Source organism: Bufo bufo, chromosome 2 (genome assembly GCF_905171765.1).
Source record: "Bufo bufo chromosome 2, aBufBuf1.1, whole genome shotgun sequence".
In the NCBI taxonomy this organism is placed as follows: Eukaryota; Metazoa; Chordata; class Amphibia; order Anura; family Bufonidae; genus Bufo; species Bufo bufo.
Window position 1 is genome coordinate 24,557,558 of NC_053390.1, and position 19,427 is coordinate 24,576,984.

Below are 19,427 nucleotides of genomic sequence, written 5' to 3' on the forward strand. Positions count from 1 at the left end.
GAGGTGGAGGAGGACATTCCTGGAGATGTCACCGCAGGTATGGAATCATGAATGGAGAAAGTGACTTCAGAATCTGTCCTTGGTGCCTTCAGGGCAGGAGGAGAATCTGATCACCGGCTGCTGCGTTTCTCTTTGATTGGAGATGTCCCCATCACATCATGAAGTGTTCTCCTTATCCAGCTGACGGGGATCTCTGATCAGATTCTTCTCCGATCCCGGCTGTTCCTGCATGACATGTCAGTCACATCCACACACCCACTGGGGATTATGTGGGCACAGCTTTTGTGTCTGTGCTATCAGAATGAACTAAATCTACAAAAGCTCCTCATTTTACTTCTATATTTCATATATGAGGCCTGGTGCAAGAACTGAGGAGCTATCTGACAACACACAAGGTCTCCTGACAACTCTGCACACAAGTTCCCAGGGGATATGTCTTTAAGATAATCCATAGTACAATCTTGCGGCAGATTTTGACGAGTGGATAAACTTTGAGGAGATTAACAACATAATGACATTTAGAGATGTAAATCCGATGATAGAGCAGCATTTCCATGATTATCGTCTACATTTCAGTTTGGGCGCGATCGTTTACTCGCTTAATCAAGGATCGCTCACTGTATAGTAGTGAAAGCTAGAGATAAGCAAATCGAAGTTGACGAAGTGCAATTAGATCCAAATTTCTCACAATTCGTGGTAACAAATCGCATTTTTTCCTAAAATTGCTGCTGCACGTGTGAGGACATGGAGCAGGGAACTCTGGGAAAGCAGGATCACCCCTAATGCCATGCATGCAGCCAATCAGCAGCCAGCCAGCCCTGTGATGTCACAGCCCTATAAATAGCCTAAGCCATCTTGGATTCTGCCATTTTCCAGTGTACTTAGTGCAGGGAGAAACGTCTGCAGGCGCTAGGGACAGTGCTAGGAAAGACTTCATTGTGCTAAAAGAACTACAGTATTTACAAGTTCAGGGAAAGATTATTCAAGGTGTAGGGAAAGGATAGGGAGAAATCATTCCAAAGCATTTATGTAGAGCAGGGTTCAGTAGGGGAGGTTACAGCCTGGGCAATAGGAACAATCCTATCACACCTTGCTGCACTGACTGGGGATCCAAATTGCCATTATACAGCTCTGTAATTCCAGCAAACACTTCTTATTAGGGTGTAAGTGCTGTTTGATACAGCCATTAACAGGGTTTATTAGAAGGAAATATTTCCACGTCTTATTTTCCTTTGTGCGGTGCATGTTCTAAAGCATTTTTTTGCTTGTATTAGTGGGGAAAAAGAGGGCTTATTAGCCATTTTGTGGTGAAAATTACAGCCCTTTTTGGCGTGTATTAGTGACACAATTTTTTTTTCATTTGCCGTTCAGCGGTGCAGTTATGTTCTAAAGCCCTTTTTGTTGTGTATTAGTGGCAAAAGCAAAAACTAGATTTTTGTACTCACTGTAAAATCTGTTTCTCTTCCGTTCATTGGGGGACACAAGCATTGACCATAGATATAGCTGTTGCCGCTAAGAGGCGGACACTATGCACACAAAGTATAAGCTCCATTCTCTTCAGCTATATCCCTTCCTGCAGGAACCAAGCTAATCAGTTTAGTGCAAAAGCAGTAGGAGAAGCCAGACATAAGAAAATCACATGTGTATACCTAGAACCACACAGGCCCGAAAAGGCCCATAAAAAAGAAAACTGGGTGGGAGCTGTGTCCCCCATTGAATGGAAGAGAAACAGATTTTACGGTGAGTACAAAAATCTCGTTTTCTCATCCGTCTCATTGGGAGACACAAGTATTGACCATGGGATGTTCAAGAGCAGTCCCTGGGGGTGGGCTTAACTACAATTTCCCTGCCAATCAGAGAACCGTTGTTTGCGAAAAAATCTACGCCCCCAAAGAACTGTCAAAAGATGCAAAGGTGTGCACACTGCAAAACTTAGAAAAAGTAGGCAAAGATGACCAGGTTGCCGCCTTGCACACCTGAAGGGCCAAAGCCCCGTGATGGATCGCCCAAGAGTCTCCCACTGCCCGAGCCGAATGAGCAGTCACCCGGAAGGGCGGGGCCCGGTCCTTAACGCGGTACGCTTCCACAATAGCCAAACTAATCCATCTGGAAATGGAAGTCTTTGACGCTGCCAGCCCTCGTCTCGGCCCCTCTGGAATCGTGATCAGTGAATCCATCCGCCTGAAATATGCCATCTGGGACAGATAGATATGCACTGCACGCACCAGATCCAGAGTATGGAGCAACTGTTCTTGAGGGTGAGACGGGTCCGGACAAAATGAAGGAAGAATAATCTCCTCATTTAGATGGAATGTCGATACCACCTTCGGCAAGAAGGACCACCTTATCCTGATGGAGGATCAGGAAGGGCGACCGACATGACAGAGCCGCGAGTTCCGACACTCTACGGATAGAAGTATTTGCAACCAAAAAAGCCACCTTATAAGACCGGAAGCGTAGCGACACCTGCAAAGGCTCAAATGGAGAAGATTGGAGAGCGTTGAGCACTAGATCAATATCCCAAGGATCCAATGGAGGACGGAAGGGGGGCGCAGCATGCGCCACCTCCTGCAGAAAACTCCTAACCTCTGAAAGCAAAGCTTAATTTCACTGAAAAAGAATGGAGAGCGCCGACACTTTCCCTTTGAGAGAGCTGAGAGCCAGCCCCAAGTCTATGCCCGACTGAAGGAAAGCCAAAAGTCGCGGCAAAGAAAACAAATTGGACAGCTGTCTCTGCTCGCACCAACTAAAGTAGGACTTACAAGTCCGGTGCTAGAAGAGGTCTTCAACAGCCATGCCGTTAAATGTAGTGACCCTAAATTCGGGTGGAAGATCAGTCCCTGCAACAGCAAGTCCTCCCGAATAGGAAGACTCCAAGGTTCGTCGGCGAGAAGTGCGACTAGGGATGCGTGCCACACCCTGCGTGGCCAATCTCAGGCCCCGAGAATGAAGGGCAGTCCCTTGGACCTGATCTTCCTGAGAAGCCGCGGAATGAGTGGAAGAGGCGGGAACACGTAAGGAAACATGAACCGACTCCACAGGACCACCAGTGCATCGCATGCCAGGGCCCTGGGGTCCATGGACCGTGCAACGAAGTCCTTGACCTTGTTGTTGAACCGTGAGGCCATGAGATCCACATCCGGCTGACTCCACCTCTCGCAGATGTCCCAAAAGACCTGCGGGTGAAGAGCCCACTCGCCGGTATCGAGACGCTCTCGGTTGAGAAAGTCCGCGATCCAGTTGTCTATGCCTGGAATGTGAACTGCCGATTGCACCAGTACCTGTTTCTCTGCCCGAATGAAAATCAGAGCCGTCTCCTCGAATGACTGTCGGGCTCCGGGTGCCGCCCTGGTGATTGATGTATGCCACTGCCGTGGAGTTGTCGGGCTGCACCCGCACCAGACAACCCCTGAGATGGTTGCTAACACCCTCCAACGGAGAGGGAGAAACTAATGCCCTAATGTCAACATCGGAGAGGCCATCCACCATCTGAGGGCCTGGCGCACTGGGCCAAGGAGACGCATTGGCCGATCCAAGGAGTCTGGGGAGTGATCCCAGCTGGAAAGAATGGCTCGCTGAAGCGCTCTGGTATGGAACTGAGAATAGGGAACTGCTTCAAAGGCACAAACCATGTGCCCCAGAGTCCGCATGCAGCGACGAATGGGAACCAGAGCTGGCCACAACAATGAGCGAATCTGAAGATGGAGAGCGGATAGTTTTTTTGGAGGCAAGAACACCTTGGCCTGACAAGTGTCCAGTAACATGCCCAGATAAGTCTATAGCTGCGATGGATAAAGAAAAGACTTCTGTCTGTTCAGGATCCATTCAAAGCGCTCCATGGTGTCCAGGACTATGCTCAGGCTGTTTGCCGTCCCTTGGAACAATGGACCCTTCACCAGGATGTCATCTAAGTAAGGGATCGCCACGATCCCCCTGGCATTAAGCAGGACCATGACTGCCCCAGAACCTCTGTAAAGACCCTGGGAGCCGTGGACAGGCCGAACGGGAGGGCTACAAATTGGTAGTGAAATGGACCCACTGCGAACCGGAGAAACCTCTTATGACTGACGCATATGGGCACGTGAAGATAAGCGTCCTTGATGTTTATCGAGGGCAGGTACTCCCCCGGTTCCATGGATGCAATGACCGACCTCAGTGACTCCATCCGGAATCTGCGGACGCAAAGAAAACGGTTGAGCGCCTTGAGGTCTAGAACGGGACGGACTGCCCCCTCTTTTTTGGGAACCACAAAGAGATTGGAGTAAAGCCCCTGAAACCGGTCATGCGCCGGAACCGGAACAATCACACCTTGCTGCAGCAGCGTGTGAATTTCCAGAAAAAAATAATCTGTGGCTGGGAGAGAGGCCGGGGGAGACGACCGAAAAAAAAAAAATGGGGCGGAAGGGGAGGATTTCAAATCCAGCTTGTAGCGCTCTGCAATGACCTCCCTCACCCACGCATCTGAGACGTGAGCCAGCCAAACATGCCGAAACACATGAAGCCGGCCGCCCACCCGAATGGAAGGCGCCGGGAGCCGCCCGTCATGTAGCGGAGCTCTTAGGGTTAAAGGACTTGGAGCCCTGTTGATGGGAATGCCAGGAAGGCCGCGGCTCGAAGGAAGGTTTGCGCTTCTGGCCTGCGGCAGTCTTATTGGATGCTCCCTTGGGGCCGGAAAAACTCGGAGGACACAGTTAGCCCGGGAAGCCGCAGCAGACACGCGGCGTGTACAGAGAAAGCAGCCACCCCCTTGCTGCAGCAGCGTCCCAGGTATGTTAACCCTTAAAGGAGATTGCTGCCCGTCACACGTGGGGGAGGAGGGAATACTGGCCGGGGTCCTGGAGAGGATCCCGGAGGGGGGCACTGGAGGTGGTACTGAAGGGGTTACTGGAGGGAGGGTGGAGGGGAGCACTGCTCCTACTCACCTGTCCAATGTCTTCTGCCCCCTGACTCCAGCTGGATCACCACCTTCGGTGTGCGGCCCCTTAGTGAGGGATGCTACACCGGAACAGAGGGGACTTTCGCTGGGGCGGCCGTGGTGATGCGCTTGCTGGCGTGAGACAGAGGTTTTTACAGGGACCTCTGGTCCTCCTTTTCTTCCAGAGAGCGGGAACAAGCAGGGGGTTTGGGTCACCCTGGTCTCTTGTCTCCTGGGTGGGCGTGCAGGCAGTTTTTACCCGGACTGCCTGAAGCTAGAAAAAAAGAGCGTCAAAATTAGCAAATCAGCAGACCTGCAACGCAGGAAGGTCTGCCTCCTACAGACACTAAGCTAAAAACTGATTAGCTTGGTCCCTGCAGGAAGGGATATAGTTGAAGAGGGAGGAGCTTACACTTTGTGTGCTTAGTGTCCGCCTCCTAGCGGCAACAGCTATACCCACAGTCAATGCCTGTGTCCCCCAATGAGATGGATGAGAAATATATCTGCCGTTCAGCAGTGCAGTTATATGTTCTAAAGCCTTTTGTGGAGTGTATAAGTGGGAAAAATAAAAATATACATATTTGCTGTTTAGTGGTGCAGTTATATATTCTAAAGCCTTTTGCGTCGTGTATAAGTGGAAAAAATTAGGCCTATTTGCCGTTCAGCAGTGCAGTTATATGTTCTAAAGTGAAAAAAAAAGTGTGTGGTGAAGTGAAAAAAATTACAGCCCTTTTTGGCATGTATTAGTGGGGGAAAAAAAGGGTCTTATTAGCCGTTGTGTGGTGAAGTGAGAAAATGACTGAGACTTTTGAAGAGACTTTTTTGCGGTGTTTTAATTTCCTATTTATTTATTTGATCTAACAGTATGTCAGACAGAGAAGTGACAGGCCCTGCACAGGGGAAGGGCAGAGGCCTAAATGTTTCTGGCGCAGGCACAGGTCGCAGCAGAGTAAGGGGTCGTGGCAGCAGGAGTCGCAACGAGATGCCTGAGCTCCCAGTGTCATCTAGCGGTCGTGTCTTGACCAGCAACCCAGCGGTTCTTGAATGGTTGACTTGGTCATCCACTTCGTCCTAAGTGACATCAGACACCCCCAGCCAAGAGTCGGTGGGTTCGTCACATACAACCCTTAGTTGGCATGGCCGAGGAGCAGGCCCTGTGCCCTCACCTGTCCTCAACCTGCCTCTGTCCTTTTCTGTTCCCTCAGCCAGAGAAGTATTATATGCTGTGGGCTCAGCCCCACTATACAGTGAGGACGAGCTACTAGAGGACAGTCAGCAGCTACTGGCCAGCCAACATATGGAGGAGACATCCGCCGCTTCCTCCGCCAGGGGGGCAAGTAGTAATGAGGAGAGTGGCGTGGGAGCTGGTGTTGCGAGCGGTGAGGCTCCTGACCCAGAGACCATTGAGGAGAACATCAGTGACGTGCAGACAGTACTTTATGATGATGATGTAGCTGATCGCAGTTGGGAGCTGGGTGAATTAGGGGCTTCATCATCATCGGGAGAAAAGGGTGGCAGCTGTGGAGCCAGCATGTCGCTAGCGTGGACGAGAGTCAGCAGGGTGGCAGCAGTGGAAGGTCAGTAGCCAAATGTGCCAGGGGTAGACCACCTGCTTTGCAGGAGCCTACCTGCCCAGAAAGTAGAGTGCACAGGTTCACGGAAGCAGCGGCGGTAGCAGTCAGCCAGTGCGTAGGGTTAGGGGTAAAATCACCTACTCTGCGGTGTGGCAGTTTTTTGTTAAGCCGTCGGAGGAGGTGAACATGGCCATATGTAGAATCTGTGGGCAGAAGGTGAAGTGTGGCCAGGGTGCCGCGCCCTACGTCAACATATGCAGCATCACCATAAAGTGGCCTGGGAGAACCGTGGCTCCGATGTGGTGGTCCAGCCTGCCGCAACAACCGCTGCATCACCCAGTGGCACGCACATGGTTTCAGGCAGTCAAGGCTCCACCACCTCAGCCGAAGGGAGCTGTCTGTCCTTCCCATCATCTGCTGGTCCTGATTCTCCTGCTCCTCCTCCTCCTCCTCGTCAGTCATTCCGTCAGCAATCGATCACTGAAGTGATTGCCAAGAGACAACCGTATGCGTGCAATCATTCAAAGGCGCAGAAGCTGAATGTGCTCCTGTCCAAGTTGCTGGTGCTGCAGTCCCTTTCTTTTTAAGTGGTGGACTCTAAACCTTTCAGAGAACTGATGGCTTGTGCCGAGCCAAGGTGGAGAGTCCCAAGCCATCATTTCTTTGCCAAAAAGGCAGTACCAGCCCTGCACAAATATGTAGAACAGAATGTGAGCCAGTCCTTCAGCGCCGATGTGTAGAGCTGTAATTACGGTCAGGGACAATACATGTCCTTTACGGCCCACTGGGTGAATGTGGTTCCTGCACAGCCACACCAGCAACTTGGCCAGGTGACACCGCTTCCGCCTCCATGTTGTCACGCCGTTGGTCCTGCGACAATGTCTGCCTCCTCATCCTCCACCGTGTCCTCAGCCTCCACTGCAGGGACAATTCACAGTGCCCCTCCAGCATACCACATGTGCAAGGCACGGCGGTGTCACGCTGTTCGGCACCTTGTTTGCCCAGACGAACTAAGTCACACAGAGGAGGAACTGCTCTGTGTCCTTAATGAAGAAATTGAATCCTGGCTGTCTCCGCGACAACTCAAAATCTAAACCATGGTGACCGACAACAGGAAGAACATGGTGTCGGCGCTGCGTCAAGGAGGGCTGAGCCATGCGCCCTGCATGGCACATGTGTTCAATATGGTTGTCAAGCTGTTCCTGAAGTCTTCCACCCATCTGCAAGACATCCTAAAATGGTCAGGAAACTGCATGCACTTCAGCCACTCACACACCCTCCTTGAGCTGCAGTGGCAGAATGGCATCCCCCAACATAGTCTGATATGCGACGTTTCCACCCGTTTGAATTCCACCCTCCAAATGTTGGACCGCAGGGCAGGGTTCAAATACAGTACAGCAGACGAGGAGGCTGAAGCAGATACCAGCTTTATTAAATAAAATACGGCCGGAAAATCGGTTTAACAGTTTTGTGCCGATGCACCAGGGGTGCAATTGACAAATGACAGGAACAATGTTAACAAGTTTACACAAATTTACAGGAAGGGTAACTGATCTGTGATATACTAAATGCGCTCCAACCAGCCAACACATAAAAATACAGGCTACTCTCCTGTGATGTTTTCCTGTCTGAACCCTGCTAACCAGGGCACGTTTCTACAACGCTCTAACTAAAGAATCCTGCTCTATGCCGATTAGACAAAAATGATGGCTGGCACTCTACTAAATGTAGTGTCTTCGGTGCTCAGTGATGGAGATTTCCTCCGGTAATAATATGAAATAATTCACGGCCCTCGAAATATTGATATGAGTGAAAAAGAAAATAATTATTTATTTTGAAATGCCACCAATAGATATCAGTTGTCACGGCCTATTAATTATAATAGCATACAATCAGTGTATTGAAAATTAAACTGAATTTTTTTATTTTTTTTTAACAATAAGAAAGAAAATTTACAAACATCTAGGGGCAAGTCATACATGTATCTATATAATACAATATCCCATATTATAGTATGTAAAGCAGATTAGCACCGGTGCACACTCACAGTTCTGTAGGTAGCTAGGAAAAGATCAGTCATGTCACATTCTCCCACAAGGTAGCTGCTTGTCTTGGTCTGGTACGTGGGGGCAGGTGTCATCTGGCTCCTGATACAGTCGCTTACTTGTCCCAGCGTGTTGTCTTTTCCTCTCTGTCTCTCTAGATTGCAGGTGCAGGAATCCACATCAGTACCAGGAGTACCCATCCTCTGCCACGTTCCAGCTAACCTATAGCACGTTAGCCAGGCCAGGCCCCGTGTCCTGTCACAAGTCTCTCAATTGGACGATATCGGATTTTGTCTCTGTGGCTCTGTCAAACAGCAGCCAGTCTCTCAGCACACCACCAGTCAGGAAACAACACACCAACCAGCCCAGAAACTTCAAACTCCTCCGACATCTTCTGGGACCAACAACTTCATTTCTTTCTTACTCAAAGACACAGTGGCCTCTTTTGTGGCTGGAAGAAGGCATAACAGTCTGTGTGAAATAGTATCACTAGAAATGCTTGATAATTCTAGGGGCCTTACAGCTATACGAACAGAGAGACCATAAACGATTTCTTGATGATCCAAGTGGACAGGAGTTCTCCTCTGTGTAACTTCAATGTCAGGCGTGACACCTGCCATTTGCTCAGGCCCTTTGAGGAGGCCACGTTATTTGTCAGTCGCCAGAACTACGGGAAGAACAACGTCATTCCACTGCTTCATGTCCTGGAACAGATGCTGGTAAATCTGGCTGGTCAGGGGACTGGAGACGTGGCGCCTAGATCTCACGGGCACATGAGCCCTATGGGGGCTGAACTGGAGGAGGAGGACATTGGAGCACAAGCAATGTGTAGCGAAATGGGTTGTTTTTACACACAAGTGACAGGAGAGGAGGAGCAGGAGCAGCCAGATGAGCTACAGGGTGATGAGAAAGATGAGGCAGAGGACCCAGACATACCGTGGCAGTATGCAGTGGAGATGGAGGCATAGAGTTCCTCTGAATAACTTGCACAAATGGACGGTTGCATGCTCGCTTGCGTAGTGACAGCCGAATTGTCACCATTCGGCAGAGGGATGACTTCTGGCTCTCCACCTTGTTCGACCCTTGCTACCGGTGCAAAATGGGGGCCTATAGAGACATCCTATGTAGTGAGTTGGCCACTGCCTGTCTGCGCCTTTGACCATCCTCTCGCAAGTCTGACCGGGGAATCCCTCTGCGATCAGGTTACTCTGCCATGGCTGCTGTGGCAGGGTGGGGGGGGGGGGTAGGACAAAAGAGACCTGTTTCTTCTGGGTACCTGCCTCAGCTACTGTTCTGATGCTGCCACCCGCCTGATGCAACACATCTGATGCCAAGTTCTCCTTCTTTTACCCACCATCTTCAGCTGGTACTTTATATTGCTACCCACCTCCCCACTTTGTCACCAGGTTACTCTGTGGTCTCCTGATGCCTCTGTCACCTCCTCACTATGTCACTTTGCTACTGTGTGGTCTCCTGATGCTGCTGCCACCTCCCTACTCTGTCACCGGGTCACTCTGTGGTCTCTTGATGCTGCTGCCACCTCCACACTGTCATTGTGTTACTCTGTGGCTTCCTTCTGATGCTGCTGCTGCCACCTCCACACTTGGTCATTTTGCCACTCTGTGGCCTCCTGATGCTGCCACCACCTCCACACTCTCATTGGGCTACTCTTTGGTCTCTTTGTGCTGCTTCCACCTCACCACTATGTCATAGGGCCACTCTGTGGACTTCTCATGCTGTTCCCACCCTCCCCACTTCATGACTGGGCCACTATTTTGCCTTTCGGCCTGGCTGACCTCATCATTTATTTGACCCTTCTTCTGATCTGTCAGAAGGAAGGAAAAATTAGAGGCACTGTGTAGCTGCTGTGAGGCCTGTTTGGTCCCATCAGAATTGGCTTGAAGTTTGGTAGCCAAAAGCAGGAGTGGGTACAAAACACATGTAACGCCCCCGAGTGGCATTACCACTCCTACGCCCTGCTTATATCTGTGAATGCTAATATAATGTTATCTTATGCATTTATTTCCAGGTCCTAGACACTGTGCATTTATAATAATGTTATTTCATTGTTCATGTAATGTGCCTGGTTCACCAGCAGGTAGCAGCAACTATGGCAGAGCTACACTTAGAGAGAATGGAACTCACCATTCCATTCTCCCCTCCTTTCTTCGTCAACACAAACTTACTGCTGACACCCTCTCCACTCTGTCGGGGGGCTCTACTTGTATAAGCGTTTAATAGAACAGGTTCTGTAGACATCTATGTGGAATCGGCTGATGACGGTGTAAAAGGAGTGCGCTTCTTCTTGGCGCTAACATCGACCTGTAAGGCTGAGTTCATACTTGAGTTATTTGGTCAGTTTTGGCCGCACGACTGCCCAAATAAGTGAAGTGATTCTAAGAGCGACACCTGTCATCTGCATGTCATACTGACTCACAGTATCATTTCACTACCACAGCAGACTCCCTATGCGTGTTTCTGCAAGGCACAGTGTTCTACACCACTATAAAGGCTCTGTGCAGCCAGGAAATAGACGTTTTTTAACGCGATTCGCAGTGAATAAATTTGGATCGAACCAAATTTTTTCTACAAATTCGGCGAACCGACCAAATAAAATTTTTCAAAAATTTGCTTATTTCTTATCGCGATAGATCTGTAATACCCAGGCCCCTCTGCCTAATCATATGCATCCCACTTGGTGGCCCAGTCTCAGTGTGAAGGCTTGGAACTTAAACTGCAGGGAGAGTGTATCGGTGTGTGCATTACATTCGAGAGAACCCGTCATTCATAGTTAATCCGTTCTTTAGGTACCATACTGTGCCGTCATTATTACAGGTGTAATTTATCGCCATCTGCATCACTGTGAAGGGCACCAAGATTCAAAGCTAATCTCTTCTGTTAGCTGTGGAATTACTGTGCCTCAGTATTACAGGTCAATATAAGCGTCAGGTCTAATTTATCGCTGTGGACTTAACTGTGCAGTGCCCCAAGATTCAAGTAGTGACCCCATAACAGAATAAGCATGGTGGCGGCAATAGTGGCCCCATAGCAGTGGTAGTAACCATGACAAAAGTGGCCCCATGACAGAGTGGAAGAGGGGGCATCAGCAGTGGCAGTAAGGCTGAGTTTATATCACTGTTTGTTTCCGTTCTTCTGATCCGTCAGAACATTTAAAAAAATTATCCTGTATTTTGAGCATCCACAAAGCCTCTTTTAGATGGTCAGTATTTTGTCAGTGTTTTGCGTCAGTATTTGATCAGAAATTGTAAGCCAAAAACAGGAGTGGGTCAGAAACAGAGATAAAACGTAATGAAATCATCTGTGTTTGACCCACTCCTGCTTTTGGCTTACAAATTCTGATCAAATACTGACCAAACACTGACTAAAAGAATGTATTAGCTATGATGAATTTGGGTTGAGTTGGTGGAGTGATTTGTGTGGTTCATTCCAATACCCAATGAGACTCCTCCTGTATGGCAATAATTCAGCTGCTATATTTAATCCATCCACTAAGTTCGGCCCATCTGGTTTTAACCCTAAGGCTGGGGTCACACGAGCGTGTCCGGATGCGTCCCGGTGTATTGTGGCAAACCCGCGCGAGTAGGAACGCAATTGCAGTCAGTTTTGACTGCGATTGCGTTCCGATGTTCAGTTTTTATCGGACGGGTGCAATGTGTTGTGCACGCGCGTGATAAAAAACCGACTGTGGTACCCAGACCCGAACTTCTTCACAGAAGTTCAGGTTTGGGTTCGGTGTTGTGTAGATTGTATTATTTTCCCTTATAACATGGTTATAAGGGAAAATAATATCATTCTGAAAACAGAATGCTTAGTAGGTGATCAATTGAGGGTTAAAAAAAAATAAAAAATTAACTCACCTTCTCCTCTTGATCGTGTAGTTGCCGGTCTCTTCTTTACTTCTTTAATGATGAGCTGTGGGCTAAAGGACCTGTGGTGACGTCAGATCACATGCTCCAATCACATGGTCCATCACCACGGTGATGGACCATGTGATTGGAGCATGTGATCTGACGTCACCACAGGTCCTTTAGCCCACAGCTCATCATTAAAGAAGAGACCGGCAACTACGCGATCAAGAGGAGAAGGTGAGTTAATTTTTTTTTAACCCTCAATTGATCACCTACTAAGCATTCTGTTTTCAGAATGATATTATTTTCCCTTATAAACATGTTATAAGGCAAAATAATACAGTGAATAGACTGTCACCTAGCAACCATGCGTGAAAATCGCACCGCATCCGCACTTGCTTGCGGATGCTTGGGATTTTCACGCAACCCCATTCACTTCTATGGGGCCTGCGTTGCGTGAAAAACGCAGAATATAGAGCATGCTGCGATTTTCACGCAACGCACAAGTGATGCGTGAAAATCACCGCTCATCTGAACAGCCCCATTGAAATGAATGGGTCGGGATTCAGTGCGGGTGCAATGCGTTCACCTACCGCATTGCACCCGCGCGGAAATCTCGCCCGTGTGAACGCAGCCTAATACAAAGAGTTATTTGACCCCAGGCGGTCAGCATCCAACTTCATAAAGGGCCAAGTGGCCTTCAGCACTAACTGTTCTGTGATGCCCTTACAGGTGCAGGTTCCCCGCTCAATGTTTGTCATAGGGATCGAGGATTGTAATACTGGAGCAGATTAATTAATTTGCTAGACTAATTTTTATGACAGAAAACGACAAACAACTCCTGCGAAGAATCAATTTGTTTGCACTGCCCACAGGGTGTTAAATAAAGAGCGCTCTGTAACACTAAATCACAGTAACTGGCTAACAGAAGCGGTTAAATATCAATGTGGACACACCACAAACAGAAGAATGACAGGTTTATCACCCCAATTTGTAAATCAGGGCCTAATAGAATTGCTTATCTATTGATCAATGTGGACACGCCACAAACAGTAGAATTTATGAGTCAGGGCCTGATTCATGTCCAGCCTCTTATATCACACGGTAAAACCCGTCATGTGCAGTGTATACACGTGTGTGCAGTGACATGTAATGGAGGAGCACCAGCCTCTTATATCACAAGGTAAGACCCGTCATGTGCAGTGTATACACGTGTGTGCAGTGACATGTAATGGAGGAGCACCAGCCTCTTATATCACAAGGTAAGAGCCGTCATGTGCAGTGTATACACATGTGTGCAGTGACATGTAATGGAGGAGCACCAGCCTCTTATATCACAGGGTAAGAGCCGTCATGTGCAGTGTATACACGTGTGTGCAGTGACATGTAATGGAGGAGCACCAGCCTCTTATATCACAAGGTAAGACCCGTCATGTGCAGTGTATACACGTGTGTGCAGTGACATGTAATGGAGGAGCACCAGCCTCTTATATCACAAGGTAAGAGCCGTCATGTGCAGTGTATACACGTGTGTGCAGTGACATGTAGTGGAGGAGCACCAGCCTCTTATATCACAAGGTAAGACCCGTCATGTGCAGTGTATACACGTGTGTGCAGTGACATGTAATGGAGGAGCACCAGCCTCTTATATCACAAGGTAAGAGCCGTCATGTGCAGTGTATACACGTGTGTGCAGTGACATGTAATGGAGGAGCACCAGCCTCTTATATCACAAGGTAAGAGCCGTCATGTGCAGTGTATACACGTGTGTGCAGTGACATGTAATGGAGGAGCACCAGCCTCTTATATCACAAGGTAAGAGCCGTCATGTGCAGTGTATACACGTGTGTGCAGCCAAGGAGCTGAAAGGAGTGTCTGATCTATAGACAGATCTACAGGAGGCCATGTATTCAGTCACTGTGTGCTTGTGTCTCCACAGATGGGTCCAGGAGGAGAAATCCACCAGAGAGATGTCCCCGTCCTCTGTATTCCCAGGACTGTCCAGAGGAGAAGGTCCCAGAGAATCCTCAGGTAGATGGAGCTGAGCCCTATACACATCTATATAGGGGGGTCCTGCAGTCATAGAGGGGTCATAGATTGTGGGGGTCTCTTATGTGGACCTGTTAGATTTCCCACCTGTCTGCTGTATTGTACTGAATTGTTACAGATGACAAATCAGGGGGAAGATCTGACTGATATTAAAGTGGAGGATGAAGAAGAGAGGATGATGGGCGATCCCCCGTGTAAGATTGAGGAGGAGGAGGACATTCCAGGAGATGTCACCACAGGTATGGAATCATGAATTGAGAAAGTGACTTCAGATTCTGTCCTTGGTGCCTTCTGGGCCGGAGGAGAATCTGATCACCGGCTGCTGCTCTTTGATTGGAGATGTCGCCATCACATCATGAAGTGCTCCCCTTATCCAGCTGACGGCAATCTCTGGTGAATCGGCCATACTGATATTTTTTTTCCCATTATGTTATTCAGAATATGGGATAAATATTTTTATATTTGAATAACGAAAACTCTTGTACTATTGTTGTCAAGGGGTTTATAGAGGGTCGCTCACTAGATTTCACAATATACGATGCATGTAGTATGAAATCGATCTCTTAGACCTGATGAGGCTGGTGTGCTTATTGTGAAACTCCATGTCAGAATAGCTATATAATCCTTTTAAACATTTTCCAATCTTCCATCAGGGAACAAGGATGCTGGACCAATCAGGCTCAGTTTCTGCGTCCCATACTTTCTCAAGGACAGGCTATTTAACCCCTTCAGGACCCTGGGATTTTCCATTTTTGCGTTTTTGTTTTTCATTCCCCACTTTTCCATAGTGCTTACTTATTTATTTTTTCATTCACATAGCCTTATGAGGGCTTATTTTTTTGCGGGACAAGTTGTACTTTCTAATGGCACCAATTACGGTTGCATACCATGTAGTAGGAAGCAGAAAAAAAAATTCCAAATGGGGTAGAATTGGGTTTTTATTTTATTTATTTTTTACACTGTACACTATGCGGTAAAATTGTACACTATACGGTTACAACAATACCACACTTGTATAATTTTTCTTGTGTTTTAATACAGATTTTTTTTTTTAAACCTTTGAGAAAAAAAAATTGTTTTCTAACCATATTCTGACCCCTACAACGTTTTGTAGTTATGTGTACGGGGCTGTCTGAGGGCTCATTTTTTGCGGGACGATTTGTTCTATTTAGTGATACCAATTTGAAGTGTGTGCGACTTTTTTATCACTTTTTTTATAAAAAAATTATTGGGTAGTTGACGTGACAAAAAAAATTGCAAATTGGATGTTTTTATTTTTTCCCCCGTTACACCATTTGCCGTATGCCATTTAATATCGTTATACTTTAATGGTATGGGCATTTTCGCACACGGTGATGCCCATGATGTATGTTTTTTTTTTTTTAAGGAAAGGGGGGTGATTTGAACTTTTTAGGTTTATTAAAAAAAAAATTAGAATTGTAAAAACTTTTTTTTAACTTTTTTAAGTCGCCTGGGTGACAATAACTGGCAATCATTAGATTGCCCATTGTGTTCATTGATAGCTAAAAAGCCATCATTGAACATTTTATTTGGAATATAACAATACAATGCTGCCACCTAGTGGACTGTATTGGTATATTCCTGAAATAAAAAGAAGGAAATCCAGCGGCTCACCCCTGTCTCGTATGGGTAGGTGCTCACCCTCTAGTCCTACCCTCAGGACTGAAAAGAAGTGATAAAGTATGCAGAAATGAGGGGGCACACTCAAGAGAGAACCACTAGATGGATGATGGCATAATATTTTATTATTCTAAAAACAAACCCCTAAAAATATATAAAAAACAATCATAAAATAGCATATATTAATGCAGCAATCCTATAGTGCATGACAAGCGGTGCTACACATATATGACAAATACCATATGATATATAACATGCAGCAGTATAAAAATGCGTGACACGCTAGTGGTATGGAACCATATGTGATAGTCCTGTAGCCGTCCTATTGATAATAGGTAGAATGTCAGCACTTTCATGCATAAATGTCCCACTGAGACTTGATGGTGATGGTACTATGACCAAATGTCCCAAAAGATGATGCCACTACAATTAGGGCAGTGTAGCTAAATCCAATAGGACAGTTGAATACCAGTGTCCGGTATTGTGGATGTACAAAATACGTACATATATTGGATACTGGAGCTACTTACTATATCACGCCGCCTGTAGTGTCCCGGTCTCACCCCACCTTCTTGCTGCTTGACCGCAGCGTTGATTCCCCAGGTGGCCGAACGCGGCCGAACGTGGCGTCCCACGTGACCTGGTTGCTTAGGGTTCCGGGTTGGCGCTTCCCTGACGTCACTAATGTGCGACTGTGACTCTGGCTGTAGCTCCGTACCGGAGATGTAATGGAAATATATCTCTTATACTTGGAACTTCTGGCTTTTTGTTCTTTACTCTTCTTATTGAATCCACGCTCACTCCGTGCTACCAGACGCGTTTCAGGGTCTACACCCCTTCCTCAGTGGCCACCGAGTGAGTGGATTCTCACTCTTTTAAAAGGTGTTGTCCCACCCACAATTGTGTTCTTTTGTGCTTGATTCAATATGTGGGGTGGATTTTGATTGCTGATAAATCATGTTAAAACATATATAAATGACGTAAAATAATAAATATCCCCACATGTAATACTGTATAAAAACACTTAAAAAACAGCTCTGGATGAAGACTGCAAGGTCAGATTATCATTTTAGGAAAAAACGCATCAAAACCGCATCAGTGTGAACTGCGTTTTGCATGCGTTTTTTATGTAATTATCAATTATAGGGTCTAACAGTATTTCTAAACGGATAACACCAAAAATAACATCATTATATAATGTGTTCTCCGTGTAATTTCATATTTGGTGATCCTAAATATATATATTCCCAGATTGGGTAGTATGTCGTATAGGGGAGGAGCCATCCAGTGGGGAGGGGAGATCACAATGTCGATAATCGACCAAACTGCGATGTCCCATCCCCCCCGGACGACCCCCCAACAATCACAGGAACCCGAACACCTCCATCTCGGCATTGAGGCCCCTGGGAATGATGGTATCATACTCGAAGATTCTGCGGGATTCTTGTCTCGACATGTGTGCAATATGGTTACCTCCTCTCCACATTTTTTTGACTCTTTCTATGGCTGTGAATTTTAGACTAGTTGGATCACAGTTGTGTTGAGTTTTAAAATGTTTCGATAAGGAATGTGTTTCTAAACCTTTTTTAATGTTTGCCACATGTTCCGCTATCCTCTTTTTGAGTGTTCTTTTGGTCCTGCCTATGTACTGTTTCTTACATCCACATTCTAATAGGTAGATGACATCCGTGGAGTCGCAGGTTAAACATTCTTGTATTTCTAAGCTGAAAGAGTTTACTGTGGATGTAACCTTTGTTGTTTTTTTAGAAAAATTTGTCATTTTACAATTTGCGCACCTTCCACATTTAAAAAACCCATTAGTTGTTAACCAATTGTTTTTTGTTATTTGTTGTTTCTCTTTCTTAATTTTTACGGTTGGGGCTATTTTGCCTGCTAAATTATTGGCCCTTGTATATGTTATTTTCGGTACATCACTCAGTAATGGGCCAATTGTCTTATCGTTCAGCAGATGACCCCAATGTTTGCGAATGCTCCTCTCCATCACTCTATACTGGGAATTGAACGGGAGGATAATTCTCAGTGTTTCATCTCGTAATTGTGATGGACCTGTCTCAAAGAAACTTTTTCTTTCCATCTTCTTCACCTTTTCCAGTGATTTGTCTATAATCTGGACTGGGTAATCTCTTTCCAATAATTGCTGTTTTAGGCCGGTGGCCTCTTCATCAAATTTGCTGTCCATCGTACAGTTGCGCTTCAGTCTGCGGAACTGGCTAGTTGGTATATTGATAAGCCACCGCGGAAGATGGCAACTTGCAAATCTGATGAAGCTATTTTTGGCCACCGGCTTAAAGAATGTATTGCAGCATAATTGTTCTTCCCTAATCCATATCTCCAAATCTAAAAATTCTACCTTTTCTTTACTAATGGTTGGACTAAATATGAGGTTCTTGTCATTTTTATTGATATCACTGAGAAATAGATCCAGAGATTCAGCTGTGTCTCGCCAGATGAACAGAATGTCATCAATGTACCGCCGCCATAGCACCAGATCCGTCCCCAGCCTGGGAGCAATGATCTCTCTCTCCCATTGAGCCAAGAAAAGGTTGGCATAGCTGGGGGCGAATCTGGTGCCCATGGCGGTCCCGGTACACTGCAAATAAAACTCCCTTTCAAAAGAAAAATAGTTGTGGGCCAATATATATCCTACTCCCTCTAACAGGAAATCTAATTGTTCCACAGGGAGCCCAGCATCTCCCGACAATTGCTCGTGTAATGCCTGTATCCCCCTGGTATGTTCAATAACCGTGTAGAGGGATCCAACATCCAGTGTCCCCAAGATCCATCCATCTACCCATTTGACATTTTCAAGTGTTTTGATGATGTCTGTAGTGTCTCGAATATATGATGGTACTCGTTTTACATATGGTTGGAGCCACTGGTCAATGTATTTGGATAAATTACATGATATGGATTGGATACCCGACACAATCGGGCGACCTGGAGGTGCTTCCAGGTTCTTATGGATCTTGGGGACACAATAGAACATGGGGATCCTCCCCTCAGTGTCCAGAATAAATTTTGCTTCCTGATCGGAAAGAAAGCCAGCTCCTACCCCCCTTCCACAATAATCTTTAAGAATATTATAGTATTCCTGTGTTGGGTCTCCTTTTAATCTTTGGTAGGTATTCTCTGATCTTAGCTGTCTGTAACATTCTTCTGTGTAATCTCTAGTATTGAGTATCACGACAGCTCCACCCTTATCGGCTGGCCTAATTGTGATATTATTGGCCTCTTGTAGGGATTTTATGGCCTTAATTTCTTCTCTGTTCAGATTCGCATTGATCCTGCGACTTTTTATCCTCCTCAAATCTCG

At 46.7% G+C, this 19,427-nt stretch overlaps 1 protein-coding gene and 1 pseudogene across 1 annotated transcript in view; one reads left to right on the forward strand and one right to left on the reverse strand.

The window, feature by feature from the left end:
- Positions 1-19,427, reverse strand: part of LOC120991124 (zinc finger protein 585A-like) — a 2,129,672-nt gene that overhangs the window by 1,331,949 nt on the left and 778,296 nt on the right. The window lies entirely within an intron of this gene.
- LOC120991889 overlaps positions 4,484-19,427 on the forward strand; it is a 32,512-nt pseudogene continuing 17,568 nt past the window's right edge.